Below are 9,539 nucleotides of genomic sequence, written 5' to 3' on the forward strand. Positions count from 1 at the left end.
TATATGAGCTTATGGGGACCATTTTCATTCAAACAACCATATTCCTGCATGAGATTTCCTCTGTGCCATCAGTGGCTGGAAAGACAGAATTGTGGTTGGTTGAATACTCATAAGTGAATAGACTAGCATCTGTTCCAAGATGTTAGTCATTAATAAAAGAAACTAGTGTATGACATTTTGAGTGGACAGGAGGCCATTCAGGTTACTTGTCTGAAATCATGTGCTTTCAGAAAACAGTAGTTTCCTTTTGTCCCTATTCATGGATAAACCTAGGTACACTGAAACTTCAAAGAGCTTGAGGACACAGGAATTTGTGAGTTGCCATCTGTCATAGTTACTCTTCTACTGATGGGCAAGGCAGGTTTTATCAAAGAAAGAATTTAGTTGGCTTGCTTCCAGTTTCTGAGGTTAGTCTGTTATCATCATGGCAGGGAGCATGGTGGTACACAGGCAGACATGGTGCTGGAAAAGTAGCTGAGAGTTCTACATCCTGATCTGTAGGCAGAGAGTGGCAATGGGCCTGGCAGGAGCATTTGAAACTTCAAAGTCCACCCCAACTGACATATTTCCTTCAATGAGGCCACATCTACTCCAACAAGGTCACACCTGCTAACCCTTCTCTAATAGTGTTACTTCCTGGTGACTAAGCATTTGAATATATGAGCCTATGGGGGCCATTCATATTCAAACCACCACACCACATCCAAAACCCAAGATTTGAGCTCTGCATTTGCCAGGCACATATCTCTGGGATGCCCTACACTGTAACTAAGAGAGCATTAGAAGAAGAAAGCCTCACTTTTATCCTACGTTGATGCTCCCTCATTTTTCTGCAAAGATGGTGTGGAAAATGTTCTTTTCTGCATAATGTGACATCCTTCTCTCCGCATTGTGCCTTAATGGGGGTGGGGGTGTAGGATAAATATACCCTGGCCATTGAGGTTTCCCTTCAAATTCTACAGTTGCTTCCAAGATACAGTCTGAACCATTATACCAGGATATCAGAAATTGCACATTGTGAAACAGATCAATTTCCCAGACATGCAAAAATAGGTTGTGTAGCTGGAGTTTTCTACAGGCCTGCCTGGTCCACAGTCAGGACAAATCTTTGTCACCTGCCAGTCCCACAGCCACTCAGACCCAACCAAGTAAACACAGAGACTTATATTGCTTACAAACTGTATGGCCGTGGCAGGCTTCTTGCTAACTGTTTTTATAGCTTAAATTAATCCATTTCCATAAATCTATACCTTGCCATGTGGCTCATGGCTTACTGGCATCTTCACATGCTGTTTGTCATGGTGGTGGCTGGCAGTGACTCCCTTTCCCTTCCTGTTTCCTTAATTCTCCTGTTGTCTTGCCTACACTTCCTGCCTAGCCACTGGCCAATCAGTGTTTTATTTATTGACCAATCAAAGTAATTGACATACAGACCATCCCACAGCAAGGTTGTCTTAGTTAGGGTTTCTTTATTGCTGTGAAGAGACACCTTGACCATGGCAACTCTTACAGAGAAAATGTTTGAGGGGGCTCACTTACAGTTCAGAGGTTCAGTCCATCATGACCGGGAGCATGGCAGCATGCAGGCAGACTTGGTGCTGTAGCTGAGAGTCCTATATCTTGACTCAGAGGCAACAGGAAGTTCACTGCTTGTCACACTGAATGAAACTTGAGAAAAAGTCCTCAAAGCCAGCCTCTATAGTGACCCACTTCCAACAGAAGGTGTGGCCCAGATTAAAGTTGTGCCCTCCAGCCTCAAGGTCTGGGTTAAAGGCTTGTGTCATGCAGGTTCCTCCAACAAGACCACACTTCCTCTAACAAGGCCACACCTCCTAATAGTGCCACTCCATATGAGCTTATGGGGGCCAAATACATTCAAACTACCACACACACAGGTGTTCTCCTCAGGTACTTACTGGAATATGGACCAATGAAAACATTGGAGGAATTATTAAAACACGAAATTGTAAGAACTTTGGTTTCTCATGCTGCGTGAAGAAACAGGCCAACTGGGGAAAGGAAGTCTCTTGAGTCATTCCTTCTGAGCGGGCACAGATATCCACAGGGAAATGTCCTTTGATAAGCAGCTATACAATGAGATGGTGGGGCATGCAGGTAGGGAGTTGTACTCACAGTCCCTATCACACAATAAATACACTCAAATAAGTCAATTATATGCCCAGCCCCTGGGGAGCTGAAGAGATAGATGATGGTTCAGCTGGTAAGAGGACTTCTTGCTCCTCCAGAGGACCTGAGTTCAGATCCCATCACTGATGACAGGAAGCTCAGAACTGTCTGTAACTCCAGTTTTGGGGGATCCAACACCTCTGGGCACTGACATTCACATACACAGCCCTCCCCCCATAATTAAAAGTAAAATCTAAAGACAAAAACAACCAAGGAAAATTTGGTACTTATTGTAGGTAAAAGTTTCTCTCCCACCTACCTGTTCCCAAATACCTGGCAGCTCCTTCCCAAATAATTGACTCAGAGGCTTAATATTACTTATAAATGCTCAGCCAGTAGCTCAGGCTTATTGTTAACTAGATCTTGCACTTAACCCATAATTCAGTGTTTTATTAAACCAATCCAAGTGATAAATCTTTACAGTGTACAAGAGCATTATCCCAAAGCAACTTGTCCTATTAAATATTGAGGGAAAGTTTTGTTTCTGTTTATAAAAATTATACCATTTCATGGTGAGAAAAACAATCTCTAAAAAATGGAGTCAGGTGACATCTGATGATCCATGTGAGAATTGCAGAGCTTCAAGCCAACTAACTAGCCAGTTGGTCTGTAGGCAGGAGAAATGGAACAGGTGAGGGAGATTCGTGGTTCCATGCATTCAGGGCAACAGAGAAATCAGTGTTCTCTGGGTCCTGGCATCTTCTGGACATAACAGGAAAGCTTTTGAGAAGTTACTGGTTCTATTTATTTCTACTGGTTATCTCTAAAATGAGTCTATATGTCCTTACAGAACTGAAATCCTTCACAGACTATATGATACATAGAAGGACCTCAACACAGTCCATCCTGACCCAGCTTTCTCCTTCCTGCCATAGAAATGATGAGAGTGGCTGGAATCAAACAGTATGACTGACACACACACACCTGGAAGTATAGCAATAAGAATTAGCACACATCCATGCTTGCATTGAGATGAAAGCTTTGGAGCCATTATTGTGATGCAGGGTGATATTGATGATGGGTTAAGGAGGAAAGATCATTGGATGGTTTCTTTATTCCACATTAACTTCTGTCTCTCTGATATATAGTTGAGTATCAGAACATTGATATTGATATTGATGGTACTGATATTCAGTATCAGATTCCCACTGGCTGATATTTGAGGAACAAACTCACGCATGAGAGAGAGAAAGAGAAAGAGGAATCATGGCCCCTGGCCTTTACAGCCAATTCATGGTATCCTAGAGATTCCTGCACTGGGATGCCCTCTGCTCCATTAGCTTCTCCATAGATACAGGGTTGCTGGCTGAGCAGGCACAAGCATCCAACAGCATGAGCATGGCAGTTTTCATTGACATAGGAGTCCAAGAAGTACCCTTTGCAGAAGAAGAATCTCATTCCTCCCCCTTAGTTGACTTTGTGTGATTCCTCATTAGTTTTTGTTCTGACATGTGTAAATTGGGGAAATGGTGCTTTCCTCCTAGAACAGTTAGGAGAGAATAATGTAAAACATATGATTGTTGAGATGTGTGCAGCTGTCAATGAAACCATACATACCATAGATTAGGATCCAGACTCCAACTTTTCTTTCTTCTGGCAAGTGTTTCTGAGATTCCTGTAGTCAGGTCATCTGGGACTATTTTGATATGAGTAGCCATGCTACCATGACTGATCTTGTACATATTTTGGGGATACACATGCTTGGGACTCTGTCCTCCACATTGCCAAGTGAGCATTAGTTGTGGAAGTCTCACATTTTGCTTTTTGTCAGTGTTGTCTTGGTTTTCTTCAAAGAAAACCAGCAATGTACAGAGTTTTCTTCTCTTTCATTTTCTTTTTAAATGGGGTGTTTAATTGACATAATTCAGTCATCAGAGTTTCCCTTTAAACCCTGGAAGTACTCCAAGGTATATCTGAGGCATAATGTGAACTAAGACAAATATAAGAAAGCATGATAGGAAAAAACAGAGAATAATCCCACTTTCGAACACCAAAATGTCATATTAACAAGTATTAAAGTTTAGTGAAATATATGATTTGCTTAGATATACAAAAACAGACATCTTGGTTGTGGTTGGAATATACAATAAAGAAAAGATTCAACAGTGAATATGAACACTGCTGAATTCTCATGCTGCGTGAGGAAGCAGACAGTCGGTCCTACTTGTACCTGTGGTAGTTTGATGTGCCAACTTGACTAAGTCAAGGAAAGATGGGCTAGGTTTGTCTGATGGGACTCTGAGAATACTTCTAGAAGAGATGAGCATTTCAGCCAGTAAGACTGAATAAAAGACATCTGTAATCATCAGTGCAAACAGACATCATCCAGGCACTGAGGGCACAGACAGACTGACCAAGGCTATCCCCTGTGTAGACTGGTGTAGGATGCGGAACTGCTCCTTTTAGAAACTGTGAAGAACAGACTCTTTTCACAGCAGCATGCTCCTGATCGCTTCCCCTCTCCATTACTGAATAGTAATCTTTTTAAAAAGCCAGAAATAGGATATTATTTATATTCTTAAATACTATTGTTTGCTTTGATTTGTGGAGACAGAGTTTGTCTGTGTAACACTGGCTGTCCGGGAACTCTGCTACATAAACGAGTCTGGCCTGGAATTCAGAGATCTGCCTGCCAAGCCCAGAGTTTAAAGATGTACACCACCACCACCACCTCGTGAATATTATTATCTTAAGAGAGACATTTTTATTTGAAAATTAAAATCATGTACTTTGGTGATAGGGTAGTTTGCTAGCTTGTGCAGTATCAGGATTCAATTTCCAGGACCACATGCATACACACACACATACACACACATACACACACACACACATCAACAGTGCTTATTCATCAATAATAAATTTTTTTAAAAAAATAATTTCAGGGGCTAGTGAGATGGCTCAGCGTTTAGGAGCACTGGCTGCTCTTCCAGAGGGCCCAGGTTCAATTCCCAGCACCCACATGGCAGCTCACAACTGTCTATAATTCCTGTTCCAGGGGATTCACACTCTCACACCAACATACATGCAGGGAAAACACCAATGTACATAAAATACAAATAAATAAATTAAAAATAAATAAATAAAAAATAATTTCAATCTTGAAATATATTTTCCTTATTACTACAGAAATATACATCTTTAGAAGGGGAGGATCCTTTAGTCAAGGGAACCAGATAATATGGTGGTCTATTAGTATTGTATGTATCTATCCACAAGATAGCACACCCAGTCACATTACAGGTGCTGAAGGGAAGGCACATCTTCTTAGACAGCCCTTCTGTTCCCTCTCTACTGTTTATTTTCTTAGGTATCTGTGAAGACAGTGAGATGAACTAATTCCCATCATACTTCCCCTACCCTATCTCCAATGAAGTCCTTTGAATTGGCAGCACGCTCCCATTTACCTACCTAATTAGCCCAGCAGTGACTGCACAGGAGAGAGAATGTAAGGGACTCCATAGGATCACACTCAGACCCCTATTTCCCAGAGCAGAAACTGTAACACAGAGGCACTGGGTTTCAAATCTGAGTAATAGTCTAATTTGTTCCAAAGCCCAAGGGACAGTCACCATGAGGGTTAAAACCCCTTCACCAGACTGACTTTATGTAACTAAATATGGTAGGAGAAGGCAAGGTGCATGCAAGCCTAGCTTGTGCAATGCAAACATGAGACCATGTTCTAAACAGACACTATCCCTAAAGCAGCCACGGGGGCCTGAATGTCAGCCAGAACATGGAAAATCCAAACTCTGGTAACCCCACTTGTTGTTGTGTACGTTTACTTTTCTTTTCTTGACCGTGATTGTCCACATTAGGTTCTGAATGTACAAGCCAGGTCCAAATAAATGCAACAGAATGAGAGACACAATTGGGCCTGGAGAAATGGAAAGTGTTACCTGAGACTATCCGGAGAAACTGTTTAGGTTAATTGGCTTCAGAGAATCTCACAGGTATACCTGGAGATTTCTCCAGTCTGATCAGGCCCCCACAGTTCAGCAGCCCACTTTTAAAAAAATCACTCAGTTTATATTAGTTCATATTAGTTAAAATTGCTCAGCCATTAGCTCAGGCTAACTATTGACTAGCTCTTACATCTTAAATGAACCCATTTCTATAAATCTATACCTTGCCATGTGGCTCGTGGTTTACCGGTACATCTTGTTTCTCCTGGTAGCATCTGGCAGTGTCTCCCTGACTCAGCCTTCTACTTCCCCAAATTCTCCTCTCTCTTTGTCCCGCCTATACTTCCTGCCTGGCTACTGGCCAATCAGCACTTTATTTATTAACCAATCTGAGCAACACATTCACAGCATATACAGCACTTCCCCTTTTCTTTTTTCTTTTTCAAAAAGGAAGGTTTTAACTTTTACATAGTAAAATTACATATAACAAAACAATTATCAAGCAAGAATTACAGTTACAATATCTAGTCTATAATATCTTGTCTATTTGTATTTGTCAAAATTAAAGAAGATATCCTATCTATCCTGTATTTGTGAGTCTAAGGTTTTATATCTAACTTATCTTTTATCATAGGTAAGGAAATTAAAACTATCTTGTCTTCAGCTACACCAACGACCTCAGAAGAATATAATATTACCTGAGAAATGGGAGAAGGATGCAAGCAACTTTTGGGAGTCTTGCAGGGTAAACAGAGACAGCTGACAGCCAGGACAGCCATCCAAAGTTCCTCTGTAAAGTTGGGGCATCTGTCTTCAGCCCATAGTCCTGGAGTCTCTCAGTCATTTCTCTCTGTGTCCTGTAGAATGTCTGGCTGTTTCCTCTGCAAAGCAGGAACCTAAAGGATCATTTTGCCAAGCAAAGCTCAGTGGTCACCTTCCCATAAGTCCTGCATGTCCAGTCGATCAAGCAGTCCAGGCAAGAACAGTTTCTTGACCAAATGGCTATTTTTGCCAAGAAGAAGATAAACTCCATATATAGTGTCTTTGATGCTCATCCTCCTCTCTGAAGTAAATCGGTGCTGCCAGGAGCAGACATGTCTCACTATCCAGAAAGTCTAAATTGTTAAAACATTTTAAATGCCATATTCTGTAGGTCTTTGAAGTGTTTGAAGATTACCTACCTAATTGAATTATATCTATGTATACCTAGAAAACTTAACATGACTATAAATTTGACTATCATAGAAAACTAATTGTTAATCTGTATTTCTTAATTATCCACTACGATTTCTTTTTTTTTTTTTTTTTTTTGCGTTTTTCGAGACAGGGTTTCTCTGTGTAGCTTTGCGCCTTTCCTGGAACTCACTTTGGAGACCAGGCTGGCCTCGAACTCACAGAGATCCACCTGCCTCTGCCTCCCGAGTGCTGGGATTAAAGGCGTGCGCCACCACTGCCCGGCCTCCACTACGATTTCAAATGGGCTGCACAAACATAATACCTTAAACAAGAGTAGAAATATACATACAGCACAACAAAATTAACTTTAAATTTGTATCATGGGCTGGAGAGATAGCTCAGCCTTTAAAGGCTAGGCTCACAACCAAAAATAAATTTGTATCAGTAAACTAAAATCCATAGCAATGTAAAACATTTCTAAACAAGTTGCTGTTCTCTAAAATTAGGTTCATTAATCTACCCTTTCATCCTATACATCTATACTATCCCCTTTTCTTTTTATAATGATATTGCATTTATAATCAACCTGTTTTAAATAAAAATATTGGTTTTTCTCTGTCCCACACCAGAGGGCTCTTCTGATATGGGACAGAAAAATTTCTCAACGATTTTTTTTAGCAATATGCTTGGGTTTAGAGAAGGACTGAGCCAATTCCATCTTCAAAGCTAACTTGGTATATTTGGGAATTTTGGCATAGCTTCTCATACTCATACTACTTCCTGCTAGATGAGGGCACTGCATTCTTATGGGAACATAAAGAAAATTTTTGGATTATGGAGTAGTCTGTGAGTCTGTATTGTCTGGGCCAATTGCCTTGAAACGGTTCTGGATGTTGGATCATCTGGGACATGGTGTCATCGGAGACCTTTCTGGTGGTCTTGGCTGGTCAAACCTCTTGTATCTTAATCTGGAACAAATCCATAACCTCTTGCTTTCTGTGGAAACAAAAGCAGAGCCTCCTTTCCAAAGCAACATATCCTTAGATCCGAATTTTGAAGTCAAGGTACCTTTAAAATATACATATTTGTTTACCTGAGCAGGCTTTATAATCAAATGTTTTTATGCAGTTAAAAATATCAAAGACAACACAATCCAGATACTCTGTGTAATATCTATCTATACGTGGATATTTTTTATATTACTTTTACTTTTTCTTTAAAGACTTTATTTTTTAAAACTATGTATTTCTTTATATAACTCTCTATATTTGTTTTTCTCTCTCTTTTAAGCCTATGTACATTTTTACACACATTGTAAACTATTTCATCTGAATCTGTCTTATTGTGAATCTATTGCTTTAAACTGCAGCATTTCTGCCCACCTCAGCTTCCCAACATGGCAGAACTACCTTTACTGCCAGCTCTAGGTTAGGAGCCATGTGTACCATCACCTCTCAGAAGAAGTGGGTCTATGCTTCTACCAAAGCAGTGTGTAGCCCAGAAACCTCTTTTTTTGTACTAGCAAAGGCTAAATCCACCACACAGCATAGTGCACAGCTTGGATACACCTCTGTGTAACATGAAGTAGCTCAAGCCCACATGTTGTGGCTCCATTTAGAATTGCTTATTAACAAACATGGTTTGTACTCACTCATAGTGGATACTAGATATAAAGCAAAGAACAATCAGACTGCAACCCACAAACAAGGGAGGCTACATAGCAGGGAGGACCTGAGGATGACTGTGGCTTATAATAAGTTTTGGTTTTACTCAATCACTGGGCAAGCCTCAGTGAAACGTTTCACTATTAGGATAAGAATTTGTATCAAGCTGATAATAAAAAATAAATAAATAATAATTAAAAAATACAATTGCTTATTAAATATTCTCAGGTGGAAACTCGAGCCCTTGGGCACCATTTGGAGATGGAGATTTCTCCAGTCCCACTCAGGCCCCCACAGTTCCGCAGCCTGCTTATAAAATAATCACTCAGAAGCTCATAATAGTTAAAATTTCTTCGCCATTAGCTGAGGCTGACTCTTGACTAGCTCTTACATCTTAAATTAACCTATTTCTATAAATCTATACCTTGCCACATGGCTCGTGGCTTACTCCTGGTGGCGGCTGGCAGCGTCTTCGGACTCAGCCTTCCACTTCCCTGATTTCCCCTCTCTATTTGTCCCGCCTATACTTCCTGCCTGGCTACTGATCAATCAGCACTTTATTTATTAACCAATCAGAGCAAAACATTCACAGCATACACAGCACACAGGC

The 9,539-nt window shown here is 40.6% G+C and overlaps 1 long non-coding RNA gene across 10 annotated transcripts in view; it reads left to right on the forward strand.

Moving 5' to 3' along the window:
• Window positions 1-7,342, forward strand: part of LOC121826045 (uncharacterized) — a 49,691-nt gene extending 42,349 nt beyond the window's left edge. For 8 of the 10 annotated variants that reach the window (XR_013048306.1, XR_013048307.1, XR_013048312.1 and 5 more), the window contains one exon: window positions 6,724-7,342. This is a non-coding gene — a long non-coding RNA (uncharacterized LOC121826045). The remainder of the gene's footprint in view (window positions 1-6,723) is intronic. The other 2 variants (XR_013048308.1, XR_013048313.1) reach the window with 1 other exon arrangement.
• Window positions 7,343-9,539: the final 2,197 nt, after the last annotated feature.

This window comes from Peromyscus maniculatus, chromosome X (assembly GCF_049852395.1).
Source record: "Peromyscus maniculatus bairdii isolate BWxNUB_F1_BW_parent chromosome X, HU_Pman_BW_mat_3.1, whole genome shotgun sequence".
Classification (NCBI taxonomy): Eukaryota; Metazoa; Chordata; class Mammalia; order Rodentia; family Cricetidae; genus Peromyscus; species Peromyscus maniculatus.